At 41.3% G+C, this 21,658-nt stretch overlaps 1 protein-coding gene across 3 annotated transcripts in view; it reads left to right on the forward strand.

The window, feature by feature from the left end:
* OSBPL8 (oxysterol binding protein like 8) overlaps positions 1-21,658 on the forward strand; it is a 194,263-nt gene that overhangs the window by 41,861 nt on the left and 130,744 nt on the right. The window lies entirely within an intron of this gene.

The following is a 21,658-nucleotide window of genomic DNA, read 5'->3' on the forward strand; positions in this document are numbered from 1 at the left end:
GCAAGCTGTGCATGATGTTGTTAGTTGTTGGCTGCATGTGTGTGTTCTCTCTGTGTGCTGTTCCAACTCTGGCCAGGTAGCTAGCTCAGCAGACCTTGATTAAATTGTCCAGAAAGACCACAGACTCGGTTCAGTGGTGAAGGTGCTCGGCCACGTTTATTGCCGACAAAGCATTTTGCTTGCACCCAGCAGACTCTAGAGGCATGCTTGTGACAATGGACTCAGCTCAGTGAGCTGCGGGATCTTCCGCTTCCCCCCTAGGCTGGACAAAGACACTCATTCTGCGACCACTCTTTTTATACACTGTTACGAACAAGTTACAAATGACCACTCTGACTTGATTAGTTCCCACCCTTTACATTGTACTTGTTGCTTTGATCAAAATATCTCTATCCATCACCCTCTCATCTTAACCTTATCTTTAGGAGGAGTCAGTGTGTCCCTGTATCATCATCAGGAAGTGTATTTATACAATAACTTTGTATTGCGGTGTTTGGTACCACCCTTTTAAGAATGTGTTTATGTGAATGCTTCATGCCTAGGAGTGCTTGTGTTTTTGCGATGCCAGCTCTGTTCTTGCCAAGTCCATATACCGACTCTTGCTATCTTTGCTTTATATCAGCAGGGCCTGACTTTAGTTTGGGCCTTAGGCCTTGTACCAGGCCCCATGCTTCAGGTTCTCTCTTTCTACTACACATGATAAAGAGAAAGTGGGAACATCTTTATTGGTAAACTGAAACTTTGGCAACAATTATACACCGTCTGAACTAATGCAATGATGTCCTTCTGAGGGCCGGCCTACACTACAGCTGTAAGTCAACCTAAGTTTTATGCTACTTTAGTAATGATTACTTTGTAAAAAGTATTCACCCATAGGTGATAAGGTGTTTTTGTCTTTTATTATTTTCCTGTGTGAGTTCATTTGAGAGCGTAAGTGCTCGTCTGATTTCACCCACACAGTTGCTATTGGGGCATTTAATGCACTGGCTGAGGTATGCCACAAGTTGAATAGGCATGGGCATGACTCCTGGTTCTTGAAAGATGTGTTGTGGGGGTGCTGATCTTTGTAGCAGTGGAGATATGTCTACCGGTTTTGCATCTGTTGTTCTGGCAGATATTTTGACACAGTGTCATAAATGGGAGCATTGTCTACTGGTTCATTAAAAGCTGTTGAATTGTTTTCTCGGTGTCCTTTCTCTCAGATGTTTTTTTCATTTTAGTGAATTGAATCTGATACTAGTACTATTACAGGCTTCTATTCACAGGCTTAGAATAGTAAAAGTGCTGCCTCTTTCCTTTTATGACAGGTTTCAGAGTAGCAGCCGTGTTAGTCTCTAAGGTGCCCCAAGTACTCCTGTTCTTTTTGCGGATACAGACTAACAAATTTATTTGAGCATAAGCTTTCGTGGAAGTGAGCTGTAGCCCACGAAAGCTTATGCTCAGATAAATTTGTTAGTCTCTAAGGTGCCCCAAGTACTCCTGTTCTTCCTTTTTCCTTTTATGCTTTCACTCTACATTCCACAGCAATGTCAGTCAAAGGAGAAGGGGAAAAAAGTGTTCATTTAAAAAGAATAGGATTGGTTTTGTTTTGGTAAATGTTACATGCAAAGGAAATTTCAAATCTGTATTTAGTATCTCTTCTGAGAACTGCTAATTCTACTCTGGCATTAGAAATTGAAAGAACCTATTCTTGCACTTATCCATCCTGTCTGTGGAAACACCATTGTTAACTTAACTTCCTTTGTTTGAGGAATTTGGCTGAAACAACTATATTTTCTTCTGTTTGGCTTGGCCCCTTACTTGCATTAGCTTCTCATCGGTGTTGTATTACTTACAGATGGCTCACAAACCTATCACGATAAGAAACTAAAGGAAATATTAATTGGTCTTTATCCATCAAAATACAGATGATTTTCTTGCCTTGAGGTATTGACAGGAACATCTTAACTTCTCATGCTAATCATTCTCTAGGTGAAAATGAATTAACTAGGTAGAGAAATAAACTTTCTGATTTACTTATTTATTGTAGTAATACTACAAAAGAGTTGGGAAAGAAATTTCAAAGTGCTGCTGGAGTCAAATGAAGGCTCCTATTTTGAATGAAAATTGTGTTAACCATTTATTGATAAGATAGGTAGCAACAATTTGTGGTAAATGTTCGGTCACATCATTAGAAATTTCCCACTTTCAAAGTCTTATTTAAAAATAACCAAGAGTGGGTGGAAAAAGTGTGACACTCTAAATCAGGACTTAGTCCCAGTGTTCCAGAGTGGAGTTCCAGGGGCAGAGGTGGCAGGACTTTTTTGAACATTTGTTAGCCATTAAAGGAAAGAGCATTAAGGTCATCACGTTTCCAAACAGCCTGTCTGAAATTTAACTTGTGTACACAGTACTAGCATTACAAGATATTAATATCTAGGGTAGGTTCCACTCAGTGCCTGCCTAAGCATTTGGTGCAGACAAGGTACTATCATTCTTTCATTACAATGTTTAATGCTTTCCACAAGATGGGAAAGAATGACACTGTAAACCAGGGGTGGGCAAACTTTTTGGTCTGAGGACCACATCGGGGTTCCAAAACGGTATGGAGGGCCAGGTAGGGAAGGCTGTGCCTCCCCAAACCCTGACCCTATCTGCCCCTCCCACTTTCCACCCCCTGAGTGCCCCCCTCAGGACCCCGACCTATCCAACCCCCCCACTCCTTGTACCCTGACTGCCCCCTCCTGGGGTTCCCTGCCCCTAACAGCCCCCAGATCCCACCCCCCATCCAACCCCGCCTGCTCCCTTACTGCCCCGACCCCTATCCACACCCCTGCCCCCTGACAGGCCCCCTGAGATCCCCCCCATGGAACCTCCCCCCAGCCCTTAAGCCCCTTTCAGAATGAGGCGAAGGTGGGCGGAGGACACAGGAGGAGCAGGGGCAGCTGGGCAGCTGTTCAGCCGGAGAGAAGTGGTGGTGTCCCCGTCAAAGCGCCGCTTCTCTCCGGCCGGCTGCATGGATGCCTGGTGCTCCTCCCATGTTCGCTTCGCTCCCGCCACCCGCACCGCCCACCTGCTCCCCTGAGGCTGCGGGTGAGCCTCCCTTCCTGCTCTCCCCTGCCCCCTCAGTGCAGCCCCCTTGTGCTCTCGCGATGTGCTGAGGCTGCGAGGGAGGGGGGACTGCGGGGACCGGGGGGGCTAGTCTCCCTGGCCGGGAGCTCAGGGGCCGGGCAGGACAGTCCCGTGGGCCGTAATTTGCCCACCTCTGCTGTAAACCTATAGTGGTTTAAGATCACCAAGCAAAAAGGTTACTGCAGTCCATGATTATCATCAAAGGAACACATAGTCTTGCAGATATGTAGCTTTTTAGAAAATCCTTCCTATGTCTAGAAAGAAAATGACCACAGATAATAAGATTTTACTAAACTTGCATTTTCAAGGTAAAAAAAAAAAAGAATTAGCCTCATCTGCATGTTGCTTCAAAAAATTACTGGTTTCATCTGGTTTGGAAAATACAAGGGGATGCCCCCAGAACTTACACAGCAATGGCTAGGAATTTCCTGTGAGGTATACTTGTCAGAATAAAGGGCAGCTACTTTTCTTGAATTTGAGTAACAATAACTTTACCCAGTTTTCAGTCCATTTGAAAGGGATCTTTTCATGCCAGTTTGAATTGATGTTTCAAGTGATAGGGTATCTCAGACTTTCCAAGAATTTCACTGGTATATTGCATGTACTGTGTTTCCTCGTATGCTGAACTTACAAGTCTGAAACTAAATTTGCCATGATGGGTTGCATTATAAACTCTTGATGGTTATTCCTAAAAGTTCCATTATTCTTTAGATATTCAGATTATGGGCGACATTTTATTCGAGAAATAAGGTTGGTTTACTGATGGGTCAATGCCAACATAGCTGACTGCATTTTAAAAATTGAGTAGGGAGCAAAGGTAATACCATTTCCTGGTACTGCTCTGGGTATTGATAAAATTAAAGATGGTAGATGTGAAGTAAATAAACTACACATATTATTTTTTGTAAGTGTCTATTAATGTATTATTGTCAGCAGTTACATTTATACATTTTTCATGATCTCCTAATTTTAATGCTGCTTATCTTAGTTTTTTATAGTGCTGCCCCTTACTGTAATGCCTAAGCACCTTCCATGTAAAATCAATAACAATAGTCAAGTCCTTAGTGGATTTCACAGAGTCTCTGGTACTTCATCCTTTATGCATCAGAATTCTGTTTGGGATAGTCCTTTTCGGGGGAGGGGGGCAAGGAAGAAATAGGCAGGGTTAAAAGGGTCTTGGGAATAAAAGGGGCATTTGAACTCAGTGTCACTAAGGGCATGTCTACACAACAATCTTAAATTGGCCTATGTTAGGTAGACTGATAGCAACTACAGTAATTACTGTGGTGGCTGATGTCCTCATTACCCTCCTTCTGTCCATGGTGCGCGTCCTTACCAGGAGCGCTTCCACTGACTGAAGAGGGGCAGTGGAGGGGCTAACAGCCAGGGCTCTCAGCTCCGTGCAGCTTCCTGCTGGGAGCCCAGATGCACTCTGGGCTTATCACCTTCCTGCTCCCAGCTGCCCAGGGCTTCTTGTCTCTGGAGGGGAGATCTGCACCAGAATCTGGTCGGCTGCCATGCTGGGCTCCTACCCAGTCTGGAGAAGCTGGGAACAGTCATTAGAGGGAAAGTCTGGCTTTGCCCCTGTAGCCCTTGGTTGAAGCATATGCAGTCAGTCTAGTCTCGCATATGAGCGGAGAGGCTCAGGCATGCTTAGTGAGGCTATGTTTTCAGCAATTTTAGATAAGCTTTAACAAGTCTCTATTGAGGATGTGCAAACTTGTAACTTGGGCAGACTTTCACAGGTTTGGCAAATGGACCATCCCTGACATAAAGGTAAAATTTCAAGTCCTTGCTCCAGAGGACGTGGGCAGTGCTATATCTTTTTAAAGAACAGGTCACTGGAACTTTAACACTTATCTGTAGTTTTTTCTTTAGCCTTTGTTCTTGGAAATGGCTGAACCATTTTGGCTGAGTTTTTTGCCAAACCAATTCTGCCTGAGCCAAGTAAGCTGGATGGAAAAATTCGGCCTCAATGGTTAGAGTTTGTCAAACTTATAAGCAGCTGAAAACAGGGTCTTGCAATAGGAGGTGTCGGGCAACCTTAATAGGTGGTGCTATCAGCTCTATCTACAATATGCTTTTTATTACCTAGAATGCCCACAGTATTAATTGACTCTGGTCTGGTTTACTCTCCCCTCTTCTATTTCCAGTATAGATTTACTTCTGATATTTGAGCTTCCTCCCAGCCACCCTTCTTTTAAAAGCTACTTTGGCAACTCCGAATTCCTTGTCACTTTTTAGGTTGATAAATCACACCGTTAACATTATAGAAACTAAATTTAACTGGTAGAAGATACTTTACCTAAAAGTAAATATTTTATTTCTGCATTTAGTTATGATATCTTGGGTTTCCAGATCTTCAATGTTTGGGTTTTTAATATTGCTTTATGTTGCACCTAGCTTGTTAGATACAATTTTCCAGAATTTCCTGACTCAAAATATAATCTTGTACTGAAGCATTCCATGAACTTGTTAGGTAGCTTGTGGTTACCAGCTCTCTCTATTATTCATGTTATAGTTCTTATCTTTAAGAAGTAGATTCAGGAAGTCTTCTGTGGTTTTATTCTTTACTTTCTGGATATAAAATTGCCTCTTTCATAATTTAGAAAACCCATTGATCTATTTTTAGCTGCATATTTTATCAAGTAGCTGTCTGAGTTTGAGCTCCCTAAGAGTTTGTACAGAAACTTTTCATGACAACCTTATTTCAATCTCGGCGAAGAGGGTATGGGTCTGTTGCAGTTCCCCTTTATTTATCATTTATTTTTTATTATTTGTGTTTTGCCTCAAGTTTTAGCACCCATCATATTAACACATGTTAACTAGAAAATTATCACACCAAGTGCAATACACTCTAGTACTTTTGAGATCCTTTGATGGGAGCCTCTGGAATTTCTAATACTAATGAATTAAGCCTCACAAGCTACTCTTGTCCAGTAAATCATAATTGATGTGGCCCTCAGAGTGGTCTTGAGAAGAAAAATCAGTTCATCAGTTTAACATTAATCTCTTATTAGCTGTATGAATCTATTCCTGTAAAAAGCAAAGCTTGTGGATGAAATCAGCGAACTTTTGTAACTTACATTTGCTGAGAGCTCTTGGGAACTGCAGTATTGACAATTCTCACTATTGTTATCATAATCTCTGAAAGTTTAGGAGTTTTTTCTTAGTGCCAACTCCTGTAGCGGGGTAATTACGAGAGGCTGCTTTTATTTTAAGGAAAGTTTTGTTTCTTGTCCTTGTGGTTTTAGAGAAAAGCTTGAAAATTTGAACTCTAAAGGCTTAAAAACCAGAATGCCAATAAGAACGCAAAACTTAAAAAAAAAAAAAAGAAAAGAAAAAAAATTAATCCAACTCTTGAATGCAAATGGTGTCAGTAGTGAAACTGACACATTTTAAGTAACTCAAGGATGTTTAACAGAAGCTACTAAAATTAGATATTTTTAAACCAGCAGGTCCAGATAAATTGCATCCAACAGTTTAAAAGAGCGGGCTGAGAAGCTCAGTGGACTGTTAGGGTTTTTTTGTTTTTTTTTTTACTTTCCAATAACTTTTAGAACACTGAAAAAATTCCAGAAGACTAGAAGGAAGGTAATCTGGCGCCATTATTTAAAAAGGGCAAATGGGATAATCATAGGGCTGTCAGCCTGACATCCATGATAATGGAATGGCTGATATGGGACTTGATTAATTAAGAATTAAAAGTGGCATTAGTTATATTATCCAATAAACATAGACTTATGGAAAATATATCAAGTTAGTTTGACAAGATATCTTTATTTAGATGATATTACAAGTTTGATGAAGGTCACTGTGATGATCTAACATACATAGACCTCTGTAAGGCATTTGACTTGGTACTGCAGGATGTTTAGATTAAAAACTAGAATACAAAATCAGTGTACATTAAATGGATTGAAAACAGATTAACAGACCAGATCTCAGAATGACTGTAAATAGGGAAGGAGTACTTGTGGCACCTTAGAGACTAACCAATTTATTTGAGCATGAGCTTTCGTGAGCTACAGCTCACTTCATCAGATGTATACCGTGGAAACTGCAGCAGACTTTATATACACACAGAGAATATGAAACAATACCTCCTCCCACCCCACTGTCCTGCTGGTAATAGCTTATCTAAAGTGATCAACAGGTGGGCCATTTCCAGCACAAAGCCAGGTTTTCTCACCCTCCACCCCCCCACACAAATTCATTCTCATTTCTCCACACAAATTCACTCACATTTGGGGACAATGTATACCTTCAGATCAGCGGCACTGCTATGGGTATCCGCATGGCCCCACAGTATGCCAACATTTTTATGGCGGATTTAGAACAACGCTTCCTCAGCTCTCGTCCCCTAAAGCCCCTACTCTACTTGCGCTATATTGATGATATCTTCATCATCTGGACCCATGGAAAAGAAGCCCTTGAGGAATTCCACCATGATTTCAACAATTTCCATCCCACCACCAACCTCAGCCTGGTCCAGTCCACACAAGAGATCCACTTCCTGGACACTACAGTGCTAATAAACAATGGCCACATAAACACCACCCTATACCGGAAACCTGCTGACCGCTATTCCTACCTGCATGCCTCCAGCTTTCACCCTGACCACACCACACGATCCATCGTCTACAGCCAAGCTCTGCGATACAACCGCATTTGCTCCAACCCCTCAGACAGAGACAAACACCTACAAGATCTCTGTCAAGCTTTCTTACAACTACAATACCCACCTGCAGAAGTAAAGAAACAGATTGATAGAGCCAGAAGAGTTCCCAGAAGTTACCTACTACAGGACAGGCCTAACAAAGAAAATAACAGAACGCCACTAGCGGTCACCTTCAGCCCCCAACTAAAACCCCTCCAACGCATTATTAAGGATCTACAACCTATCCTAAAGGATGACCCAACACTCTCACAGATCTTGGGAGACAGGCCAGTCCTTGCCTACAGACAGCCCCCCAACCTGAAGCAAATACTCACCAGCAACCACACCCCACACAACAGAACCACTCACCCAGGAACCTATCCTTGCAACAAAGCCCATTGCCAACTGTGTCCACATATCTAGTCAGGGGACACCATCATAGGGCCTAACCACATCAGCCACACTATCAGAGGCTCGTTCACCTGCACATCTACCAATGTGATATATGCCATCATGTGCCAGCAATGCTCCTCTGCCATGTACATTGGTCAAACTGGACAGTCTCTACGTAAAAGAATAAATGGACACAAATCAGATGTCAAGAATTATAACATTCATAAACCAGTCGGAGAACACTTCAATCTCTCTGGTCACGCAATCACAGACATGAAGGTCGCTATCTTAAAACAAAAAAACTTCAAATCCAGACTCCAGCGAGAAACTGCTGAATTGGAATTCATTTGCAAATTGGATACTATTAATTTAGGCTTAAATAGAGACTGGGAGTGGCTAAGTCATTATGCAAGGTAGCCTGTTTCCTCTTGTTTTTTCCTACCCCCCCCCCCCCCCCAGATGTTCTGGTTTAACTTGGATTTAAACTTGGAGAGTGGTCAGTTTAGATGAGCTGTTACCAGCAGGAGAGTGAGTTTGTGTGTGTATGGGGGTGGGGGGGATGTGAGAAAACCTGGATCTATGCAGGAAATAGCCCGACTTGATTATGTAAAGAGTTGTCACTTTGGATGGGCTAGCACCAGCAGGAGAGTGAATTTGTGTGGGGGGGTGGAGGGTGAGAAAACCTGGATTTGTGCTGGAAATGGCCCACCTGTTGATCACTTTAGATAAGCTATTACCAGCAGGACAGTGGGGTGGGAGGAGGTATTGTTTCATATTCTCTGTGTGTATATAAAGTCTGCTGCAGTTTCCACGGTATACATCTGATGAAGTGAGCTGTAGCTCATGAAAGCTCATGCTCAAATAAATTGGTTAGTCTCTAAGGTGCCACAAGTACTCCTTTTCTTTTTGCGAATACAGACTAACACGGCTGTTCCTCTGAAACCTGTAAATAGGGAATCATCAAACAGGTAGTGGAGTCCCAGACGGATAGGTTCTTGGCCCAATGCTAATGAATGACATGGAAGAAAACATATAATATCATTTCTGATAACATTTGCAGATGATACAAAGTTTGGGGGAGTGGTGTCTGGAGGGAGGAAGAGGAAGTCTTCTATTTACTCTTTGTGTGCAGGCTTGCCTATCAAGATTCATATTCAGCAGTTTATTTGTGCTGGTAAGTCTACTAGACTTTATCTCTTTCTCCTATTCTCTAAGATTGAGATAAAGTGATCCTGAACATGTGTGTACAAACTATTAGGGAGCTCAAAAGCAGACATTTGCTTGCTAAAATATGCAGCTAAAAATGGATCTGTGGGCTTTCTAAGTTGCAGAAGAGGCTTTTTTTATTCAGAAAATAAAGAATACAGCTACAGAAGAAGTCATCCTGAACCTATTTCTCACAAGATAAAAACAAAAACATGAATAATAGAGACGGCTGGCAATCACAAGCTACCTGAGATCAATGTAATTAGGAAGAAGTTCATGGAATACATTAGTGCAAGATCACATTTCAAGTCGGCAAATTTTGGAAAGTTGAATCTAGCAAACTAGGTGCAGTAGAACACAGTATTAAACTCCAAAACTGTGAAGAGCTGAAAACTCAAGGTATCCTAATCAATTATAGAGATAATGTATTAGATTTAAATATGAAGGCCAGATCCTAACGGTCTTAAAGCAGTCTCCATTTTTTCTATCTCCTCCTTAACAAAGCAGTAGAACTCCTTTTGAACTCAGACCATGCTCTGTGAAGTCTCACAAGTGCCCTTTTGTTTGTTCTTAAATATGCAAAAACCATGAGAAAATTTAATGTCACTATTCAAACGTTAGTCTGGGCCCTAATTAAAATTACCCTACAGAGGTATAGCTGAAGTGATGCGCCTTTCCTGTGAATTAGACACCTTCATTTGAGAAGGGGTTTGGATTGGCAGGAAAGCCCATGCACTTGTCAAAAAACCTGCATAAGACAGCTCCCAGAAATAGGTTTGGAGGCCAAGACCTTTGGTCTTGCCTTTGAGTGGACTTGATAGTCCTGGCATGCTTTAAGGTTACTTGAAAGTTGTGTATCCAAAGTGGGGGAAGGCCTTCAATAGGTTTGGATGATATTGGCTGTCTCATTGTTCCTCCTTTAAGCAGCCTATCCTGGTAGAAAAGTAAGAGATCTTGCTTAAAGTAAAAGTTTAATAAAGTAGCAGCCACTTGACCAAAAGATCATAGTGCTTTTCTGCACTTGTTGGTTACCTGCCTTTGCAAAGGACTGAGTGAATTATCTAGACCATGCCTCTATCATGGCAAGTCTGGTCTGGATCAAGTTTTTTCACATATTTCTCTTTGAGGGGAAGGATCTGAATTCAAGTTATCAGGCATTCCAAATCACTGTCCAGATGGACAAAGAAATCCTATAAATATGCCCCTACATACTACGGTCTTACAGATGCATGAATTATTAGCAAATTTGAAGGAGCAGAGTTTATCCCCACAGATTGTGTGACCCTTTAGCCCCTGGCAACCCTTGTGTCCCCCCTCACCCGAATGGTTACAGTCAATAGAGAGCCTGATACCTACTCCTTTCCCTGGATGCATTGACTTAAATCACTAATTTTAGTCATGATTTAAATCAGCAAGCAGGAAACCTTGATTTAAATAATTCATAGAATCATAGAATATCAGGGTTGGCAGGGACCTCAGGAGGCCATCTAGTCCAACCCCCTGTTCAAAGCAGGACCAATCCCCAACTAAATCATCCCAGCCAGGGCTTTGTCAAGCCTGACCTTAAAAACTTCTAAGGAAGGAGATTCCACCACTTTTCTAGGTAATCATTCCAGTGCTTCACCACCCTCCTGGTGGAAAAAGTTTTTTCCTAATATCCAACCTAAACCTCCCCCACTGCAACTTGAGACCATTACTCCTCGTTCTGTCATCTGCTACCACTGAGAACAGTCTAGATCCATCCTCTTTGGAACCCCCTTTCAGGTAGTTGAAAGCAGCTATCAAACCCCCCTCATTCTTCTCTTCCGCAGACTAAACAATTCCCGTTCCCTCAGCCTTTCCTCATAAGTCATGTTCCAGTCCCCTAATCATTTTTGTTGCCCTCCTCTGGAAGCTTACAATTTTTCCACATCCTTCTTGTAGTGTGGGGCCCAAAACTGGACACAGTACTCCAGATGAGGCCTCACCAATGTCAAATAGAGGGGAACAATCACGTCCTTCAATCTGCTGGCAATGCCCCTACTTATACAGCCCAACATGCCATTGGCCTTCTTGGCAACAAGGGCACACTGTTGACTCATATCCAGCTTCTCGTCCACTGTAACCCCTAGGTTCTTTTCTGCAGAACTGCTGCCGAACCATGCGGTGCATGGGATTCTTCCGTCCTAAGTGCAGGACTCTGCACTTGTCCTTGTTGAACCTCATCAGATTTCTTTTGGCCCAATCCTCTAATTTGTCTAGGTCCCTCTGTATCCTATCCCTACCCTCCAGCGTATCTACCTCTCCTCCCAGTTTAGTGTAATTGCAGACTTGCTGAGGGTGCAATCCATGCCATCGTCCAGATAATTAATGAAGATATTGAACAAAACTGGCCCGAGGACCGACCCTTGGCGCACTCCGCTTGATACCGGCTGCCAACTAGACATGGAGCCATTGATCACTACCTGTTGAGCCCGACAATCTAGCCAGCTTTCTATCCACCTTATAGTCTATTCATCCAGCCCATACTACTTTAACTTGCTGGCAAGAATACTGTGGGAGTGATTTAATTGTGTTTTGCATTTGTACTTTTTTAGTTTCTTAAAGAAGGGTTGATTCTCATTGGTTGGTAACTATTAAAACATGTTGATTGCAACAAAGTATAACCTTTATGCTAAATATGAAGCTTGATTTTTGCTAAAGAAGAGGATACATTATGTCTGTAGACATTTAAGTATTTCTATAGCTTTACTTATTCAGATGGCTTATTACCTTTTTTATGTTAGAAAACTGTGAATGTTTCATTTCTTACTAAATAATTTAACTTGTGATTTGTGTCAAACTCTCTTTGGATAGAAATTCAAAGTCAGCGCACAAAAACAGCACTTAATTTTTTTAATTAAGCTTATTTTTCCTGTATTTATTCAGCACATCAAAAATGTGTCAATCATGTTTTGCATTTATTAAACAAAGGAAGCATTATCTACACTTAGTGAATTGAACTGGTTGTTTGTGGTCGCCATGTTTGTCAAGGCACTAGAACTAGTAAATCTCATCTTCTCATACCTAGTTTTTGTTAATAGATTGGAAGAGGAAAATAGCCTTTCCTGTTTCAACTTCTGATTGTTTTTTTAGCTCTGAATACCCTCTACTCCTTGAACTGAAATGAAAAAAGTAATCTCTCTGCACCTGTAGTAGATGCTGCCAAAGCTGGTTCCATGTGCTTAGCCCATGACTTCCACCAGTTCAGTGGTTTGACTTTCTTTAAAAATTAGCAGCAAACATGTACTACTTAGTATTACTTTTTGTATTTAATTTAAATCATTTAAATCGATTTATAATAAATTTAGGCCTCAATTCCAAATTTAATTTTGAACTGGTTTCCTTTTTTTTAAAAATAAACCAGTATTTAATTTAATTTAAATTAAATAAATTAAATCTGAATCTTGATTTTTTTTTTAATCTATTTTTATCCACCCTACCCCCTCACACATGCTCATTTGCCTAGATCTTCTCCTGGAAGGGGTATTTGCACTTAGCACAGCAGTTGTGCACTTCTCCTTCTCCATTCTGTCCTTTTTAAGAACAGAAGTACAGAAACGGATACAAGAAATGTACTTCTCATTGTGGAAAACCACAGATCAAGGAAATGTGAAGGCAGGTGGTGAAGCTCAAGTGCAGAAGAGAGCATTTTTGTGGGTGTGTGCTGCAACTTGACAAAATAAATTGTGATGCGTTGTGTTGTTGGATGTTTATATTGTACGTTGTGGGAGGGGGTGATTATACAAGAAAATTCTTGTTTTTATTATTGCCATGCTGTGGCAGACCCTTAAACTGAAGAGATAATTCTTCAGTTCAGGTGTTTAAGCTTGTCAAGGGGTCATTCGTGGATGTCCTTTCCACATACTTGGCTTTCCAAGAATCTTCCATTTGCTGTCAAGTCCTGCCAGTCTCTGGCTCAGTTGCCTTTCCTCAGTTCTCCCTTTGACTTCCTTATATCTATTATGGGATTGCTATTGAGAACCTATCAATTTTGAATTATCAGAGGGAATGCAGAAATTGAAGTATACACCTTGTTTTTCTGCTTATTAGTGCAGACTTGAAAAAAAATAGTGTCTTGTCATCTGTAATGTCTGAATTCCTTATTCTGTACTTTGAATTGTAACTCTACTATTCTTACACTAGGATCTACACCTACTCATCTTAGACCTGAACTAATTTTTTAGAGAGCCCTTTTTGGTGCTTTTTCTTGGCACTGTCTCTTATATACGTCAACAAAGTTATTTCAGATTCTTTCACAGGCTCTACAGAACTGAGTGTGTTGATAACCACATTGTGAGAACTATTTCCTGTAGGAAGCATGTTTGGAGTGCTATCATGACTCTCCAGGTCTTCAAAGTATAAACTATTTTGGTAGCTTTAGCTGCATTTCCACCGTCGGTGTGATTCCAGTACAAATGAACTGTTTCTTAATTAATCTCCAGCTTCTTTCAGAATGCAGATATGGATGGTAAACTCTCTTTTGCAGCACTAGTCATTGAAGACAAATGTGACTATGCTATTTTAAAGGGGTTCTTGGTTTAGTATTGTAAATTGGGATCAATGTTGAGTAATATTTTTCACTAAGAAATGCCTACTCCCTATACTGTGCCTTGAAGATGGTACTCTGTTGGTTTTGTAGGCTAACAGGTATAGCAGGAGACCACAAAGCTCAACACTCCTAGTCAGATGTGTAATGGTATATTCTGCAATAATTAACTGATTTAGGACAATGTTAAGTTTTTTTATATATTACACTGTGCAAGCTTCCAAGTGTTTTGAAGATTTATACACTTGTTTTGTATGTATGCATACCATACATAGGGATCACTGCATCCACCACCAAAATGTAGCCACCCCCGGACTGAAACCTGAGGACTGTTAAAAATGCCCAGCACCACTACACAAAATAGGCCAGGAAGGACTTGGGTAAAGCTTACCTGAACTGAAATTTGATAGGATGTTGTGGGTGATGCTCATTCTCCTGCAAAAGGGATTGATATTTTAGACCAGTAGTTCTCTGGGGCCCACTGGGGGGGCCATGAGCAGGTTTCAGGGGGTCCTCCAAGCATGGCTGGCATTAGACTTGCTGGGGCCCAGGGCAGAAAGCCGAAGTCCCACCGCCTGGGGCTGAAGCCGGAGCTTGAGCAACTTAGCTTCACAGGGCTGCCTATGGTGTGGGGCCCCAGGCAATTGCCTTGCTTGCTACCCCATAACGCTGGCCCTGGCTTTTATATGCAGAAGAACAGTTATTGTGGCACAGACAGGCCATGGAATTTTTATAGAGTGGGGGTGGGGGCTCAGAAGGAAAAAGGTTGAGAACCCCTGTTTTAGACCACAGGTGTTAAGATCTTATGACTTCAACATTTGAAAGTTTATATTTCCAGCAGTATGCTATTCAACACCATACTGAAGCAAATGGTCCCTATGGATTACCTGGGTGTGTTTTCTCAAGACTAAGTCCCATCAACAGGATTTTTCCCTGATAACTCCTGTCAAACTACGGATTTGGTGGAGATCCTGTTTCGTTACAATAATGAGACAAGACTAGATTTCAGTTGGACTGTTTAGTTGTACAAACTTGCATTATTGCAATCAGAATTTTTAGGTTTGCATGATCATTTCTTTCTTTTTGATAAAATGTAACTGTACAACAAAGAGCAATATATCCATCAATGGAAAATTAGTGAATTCAGAACTTAAGCCAATTGAGCAATGTGGTTTGTATAAATGTCACTGGTATTAGACTTCATTTAATATTTATATTTCCATAGTGCTCAAGTGTACCATTGTGCTAGATGCTGTCCAGATTCATGTCAAGATATAATCTATGCCCCAAAGAGCCTGCAGTCTGAAGGAAAGTGACCTACTGGGGAGGGGAGAACAGAAAAGAGGGATACTACAACAAATCCACCCAACACAATTTTTATGCACAAGCTTCTAAAATTATAAACTGACTGCCAACTATTCCCAGCTGTCTCTCAACCTAGCTCTTCTTAACTAAGGAGTAGGGGGGCGTGAAAGGTGGTATAAGATCCTAAATCATTAAGAATATATGCAGGGTCATAAAATCAGGTCTTGTCAGAATAAGTAAACTGCCTAGTAAAAATATAGTGTATTGCTTTTTGTGTCTAAGGTACGTGTGTTAATGATGTGAAATTGCAATCTGTGCTTTTAGAAACCAAATAATTTCTACATAGCAAAATCTTGGGTGATGTCACTATGCAGAATTATTTTGCTAGCCTTTAACTTGTTGAGACCTTATTTCATCAGCAACAGTTTGGTGTACCCATTCTTCATTGCTTGTATGTTTTGAAGACTAAAAACAATAAACAGACTCCTTAAAATGTAAAGGAGGCATTCTAGGGCTGAAATTTATATGCAGGACTCTGTGTAATGTGATTATGCAGCTGTCCAATTTTCTCTTTTTCTTGCAAAATTATGCTATAAAATCCTAAGCTTTCATTTAGCCCAAGTCTATAGCCCTTGCAGTTGTGAAGATAACCCAACAGTGCAGAGTGTAAACCAAATAGCTTGGAACAGTAGTTCTGGGTGTCGTGAACAGAGCTCCTTATCTCCATTGAATACTCGCTCCGAATCCTAACCGAGGATACTTTAAACGTTGACATTGCTTCTCTGATCTTGGCAGAAACGTCAGGCTAATACTTCACCATTGTTGGATGTAAGCTAGTTACTGTCAGGATCTTGCTGGTGTGGCGAATGAAGAATTCTCTATCCTGTTTTGCGTAGAAGTGGAACAAGTGATACATCACTTCTCCCCACGGTTCCAAATTCCCAGGAAACAAAACCACCACCTACATCTTTCTGGCTGTCCAAAGCCCCATCTGCCAAAACCTCAGTCTTCCCGCTTAGAGCCTCTGCAATGCTGTTACATATTTTAATACAGAAATGACAATTGGGGTGAGGTGGGGTAGGATAGTGTGAAATGAAATTAAACTTAAATTTAATATTAACAAGAAAAACTACATATTGCACCATACTGGAAAGGAGCAGCAGCAGTGGGAGAGGACCTGTGGGAACCGTGTCACCTAGTGCAGAGGTCACTGACACCCATGACACAGGTCTAAATTACATTAAGTCAATACATATATCTGCCAGTCCCACAGTTTCTTATTACATCATAGTAACTTGAGGGAACTTGGAGAGTCCAACTGTAACTGAGATATATTGGGCTCCTGACCAAATAGTCACAACTAACTGCAGCAGTTTTCAGTTTAATAGTTTTCAGAATAATGGTTGAGCCGTTTTGGAGTCTGAGAATGCAAATTTTACTTATACAAGAAATAATTCAAATATTCCTGATAGGTAAAAAAGTTTGTTATTTAGGTTAATAGTTAATATTTAATAGTCCCTTCCATAAGACCTCACTGTCATTGTGATTAGCAAGTAGGCCATCCACAAAAGGGTACTGAAAATGCTGGTTTACCTTGTGTGCCTTTTAGGTTGGTCAAAATACCTTTAATTTCCTTTAAGAATAACTTACTAAATGTAATGCTTTTCAATAAAGTGTAAGTTCATTCTAGCTTCATTGGAGAGCAGAGCCCTAAATATAGAAATTTGCATGTGTTGAACTATTCCTTCCCTTAACTGCTATCTTCAGTGTGACTATCAGTGCACCTTAAGTGATGGTTTCTTTTAATATGAAGGAAGGGTGTATGCAATATAAATACAAGTATTTGTTTCAATTGTACTGTCATGGTTACAGGACTGGTTGCACGCATTCCTTTTCTGGTCCTTCAGATGTAACATATCATGCCTTTACTTATGTGGTGGGATTTTGCAATTCTCTCACTCTAGAAAAACAACGAAGAGACCGGTGGCACCTTAAAGATAACAGATTTATTTGGGCATAAGCTTTTGTGGGTTAAAAATCCACTTTTTCAGACACATTGAATGAAAATTACAGATGCAGATATAAATATACTCACGTGTTAGTCTTTAAGGTGCCACCGGACTCCTCACTGTTTTTGTGGATACAGACTAACATGGCTACTCCTCTGATATGTCTCACTCTAGACCAGGGGTTCTCAAACTGGGGGTCAGGACCCCTCAGGGGGTCACGAGATCATTATATGGGGGGTCGCGAGCTGTCAACCTACACCCCAAACCCCACTTGCCTCCAGCATTTATAGTGGTGTTAAATATATTAAACAGTGTGTTTAATTTATTAGGGGGTCGCACTCAGAAGCTTGCAATGTGAAAGGGGTTGCCAGTAAAAAAGTTTGAGATCCACTGCTCTAGACTGATCCCTAGGCTACAACTGTTCTTATGCTGTATGTTTGGGCACCTCTGGCTCTTCCCTTGAGGAGTCTCGCCAGAGGGTGTAACTTTTAAGACGACAATCTTCTTAAAACAGAACTATTGGGGTAATAGCAAAGCTTTTAGAAAGGATATTAAGAGTCTGTGCGTGTCTCTTACCTAAAGGCTTATCCCCCGCTGGTTGTCCTTGGCAGGCGTAATTTCTTCAGACATCTCCAACAGGCTTCCAATGTCTCAGCCTGGTGCTCCAAAACACCTACATCATTCTCTTGAGAGAGGGTCCCTTTTTAAAACGGAGAATGCTCTCTTTTTTTGTTCTTTTCCATTCCTGGGCTTTGGCCATTCTGGTCAAAAACCAGTCGTGTAAGTTGGCTGGAGCCAGAGTAAAATCCTCAAAGCTAATAGATGTGGCATTGTCCCTTAACAATTCTGAAGTGTTTAAGTGGCTATCCTGAGCCATTATTTTCCTTCCTGCTTGCTTTTCCCAACAGCCTCTTATTAAATGTATATAGTCATACAATTAACACCTCAATTGCCAGGCCAAAATACAGTATACATAAATTACAAAGCAGCTCAAAATCAGTGACGTATCCACAGAGTATGAACAAATTTTATTTAAAATATACAAAGATATTCTTGAGACAGAAAATCTTGGAACTTTCTTCCTTGCACTGCCACAGACTTCCTGTATGTGACATTGGCTAAGGCACTTAACCTGTGCCTCTCTGTAGAATGTATATTTATATATTTTACCTGGTGACTGAGGTTTAAATCATTTAACTTTTTAAAATATGTTGAGCTGCTTGGGGGGAAAAAAACAATTACATTATATTTTTAAATATGCAGCATTGTTGTACCACGACGGTCCCAGGATATTAGAGAGACAAGGTGGGTCAGGTAGTGTCTTTTACTGGACCAACTTCTGTGGGTGAGGGAGACAAGCTTTTTGGGGTTACACAAGGCTCTTCTTAAGGTCTGGGAAACGTATTTTTAAATAAGCATTTTGAAACCAAATCCTACAGAAGACCTTCTGTGGACCCAAAATAAGTGGTGGATGCAAAATTTGAAAGCTTCAAACTTTTATTTTTTATATAACAGTGGCCTACTATGTGAGACCACAGTTGGGCCAAGCAGCATTTTTGAAGGGTAAAGAAAATAGTTGATACGGTATACAATCAGGGAGTTCTGATGACATTTCAGTAAGTTTGAGTGAAATCAGAATCCCTTCATTGTTTTCATTACCTTATCCATCTCAGTAAATATAGACTGCTCTCCCTTTTCTCCAAGGAGCTCTTAGTGGAATTTTCCCACTGGTAATCAAAAGAATCTCTCTCTTGAAATATCTACTGCTGTCACAGGTAACTCCAAAGAGGACTGTAATAGGTTGCCAGCTGTCATTGTTGTCTCTGGTCTTGATATACTTTATTATGTGACAAGCTGTTTATATTAATATATTGTTCTCATGGTTGTGGAGTAAAGCTTGAAAATGTGACCCAACTGCACCCTAAAGATTGAAAAGCCAGAGGCAAATGACTCAAAATACATTTTTTTAAAATCTCATGATTCTTAAGCAGATCTCATGATTTGGCCGTGTAGGTTGTAACTTAGAATTTTTGAATGTTCTGTGGTTTGCCATATTGATATTACTGAAAGACTAGAAGAAGAAACTTTTACGGTATTTTCAGTTTGTTGACTGTGCGCGTTTGACAACACTTAATGTATAATCACTTGCATTGTTTGGTGAATTTCTGGCCTTGCTTCCGACATCAAAATCCTGAGGGGCAATGGCAGGAAGAGGATATACTATCCCAGGCCTAACTGCCTCTGCTCCCCAGACTTCCCAAAATCCTTGGGAAGTCTGGGCTTTTTCTGCTTTCTGGGACCCAAGGAGGAGTCTCCAAAGGTCTACAGAAGAGCTCTCCCCTACAACTTCCTCCCACACACGCTACCTGGGACCCACAGGGTAGCTACAGACAGACAGGGCAGTGGGCAGCTAAGAAGTGTGTTTCAGTCCCACGGACTCCTTTGCGGATCTCAGGGAGCAGATAAAGTTGGTGGGAGTTGGAGAATTTACTGCTGCTATTGTTAGTGCCACTATAGAGGAAGTGGCATGGAAGATGGGTGCACAGAGAAGAGGATGAGAACGTAATTATTGTGCGCTAAAGCCTGATCTCACACTCACTGAAAAAGACATACAAAGATAATCTAGGAAGCACAAAAACCTGTCTAAAGTTTTGCTTTAAAATGAAAACTGTACATTCTGAGTCAGACATCCGCTGTTGTTGGATAATTAAATATTTTAACAAATTTATGAATATGAAAAGACTGCTTTGAACATGTATGTAATCTGGAAAATTGATCATTTTTGTATCACTTTAAACATTTTAGTGTTTTAGTGGATTAAATATCTTCAGATAGCTTAGTACTGATGAATAACACAATAACAGCCTAAAATGGTAGCTGGAGGTGGGGATAAAAATGGTAAAGAACAAAATTGTTTTCATGTTTCTAAGGAGTTGTTGGGGGAAAGTGGCAATTCATTTTTGAAAAATGAATTTTTGGTATTTTGTTAATCTGAATTCCCTGTACACTGTGTATAAGAGAGAGCTTTGGCACATATGTAACTTCTGGAACTGAAGCTGCTGAAAGATACTTCATTTGTCAATGAATTGTTTTTCACCCCAAGTAACTTAAAATGAGTTTTTACTTTTATTTGTTAATTTTTTAAAAATAATTGTTTGCCTTCTGCATCACCTTGAGTTGACTCCTTGTGACCTTTCTGTGTGTGGTGGGAAATATGAACAGTGTGTCTTTTAAAGGAAAAGTTTTTAGCCAAGTACTATGTATAGATTTTCAATACTTCAAACAATAACATCAAAACATAAAGCTGCCACACTGTCTTGAGTAATCAACTATATGGCACGTAGACACTACACCACTTTTGTAAGATCATCCTCAATCCTGTGATCCTCTAATAAAGAACATTAGTCTTGCAATTTCTAGCCACAATAGAAGATATGAGTGCAATGGCAACAGTAAGCCCTTCCTTCATTACTTTTAAAATTTTCTCTGTTTAAATATTGTGTTGGATTTATTAAAATAACTGTTAGTTTTATACACAATTCGTATAGGAATTTTAACTAATGCATACTGTAGTTATACAACTTTAAAACAAAAAAACTTTATGGAATGTTCTGATACTGCCGAACAATTGTTCATGGTGGAATTTCTGTCCTGGTGTATAGACGTACTGATACTGTCTCAAATTACATGATCTTGTACGCTATCTATCTCCCTCACACCTGGCCTCAATTTGTTGTGTACATTAAACAGTGAATGGGGGACCAGAGCAGTGTTCCCTCTAATTTTTTCCACCCATGTGCGGAATGAATTTTGTTATGTGCGCCGATATGGCGGTGATGTGTGACACATCACCTCCATATTGGCGCGCATAACAAAATTCATGTTGTGGCTGTGAGGCTGAGGGGTTTGGAGTGTGGAAGGGGGCTCAGGGGTGGGATGTAGGGGTGCAAGGGCTCCGGTTGGGGGTGTGGGCTCTAGGGTGGGGCCAGGGATGAGGGGCTCAGCGAGGGGGCAGAGGGTTGGGTGCAGGGGTGTGTGGGCTGCAGCTGGGGGTGCTGGCTCTGGGGTGAAGCCAGGGATGAGGGGTTTGGGGTGCAGGAGGGTGCCCTGGGGCTTTCTCTCTCCCTGCAGCAGCAGCAGCAGCACCTGGGCTGGAGGGGAGAGGTGCCCCCCTGCTGTGGCAGCTCTGGCCTGGGCCTGCAGGATAGGTGCCTCTTCCCTGGCGGCAGTAGATGGTTCATTCTGGGGAAGGGTCGCCTGTGCCAGGGCGGGGCAGGGCTGCACCTGGGGTCAGGCCGGGTCAGGCTGCAGCAGAGTTGGGGCCGGTGGAGGGGCACCCCGGCTGCGCCAGGTTGGGGGCCAGGCTAGGTTGGGGCCGGGGGAGGAGTGCCTCTTCCCTGGCAGGTC

This window comes from Caretta caretta, chromosome 1, assembly GCF_965140235.1.
Source record: "Caretta caretta isolate rCarCar2 chromosome 1, rCarCar1.hap1, whole genome shotgun sequence".
NCBI classification, from domain to species: Eukaryota; Metazoa; Chordata; order Testudines; family Cheloniidae; genus Caretta; species Caretta caretta.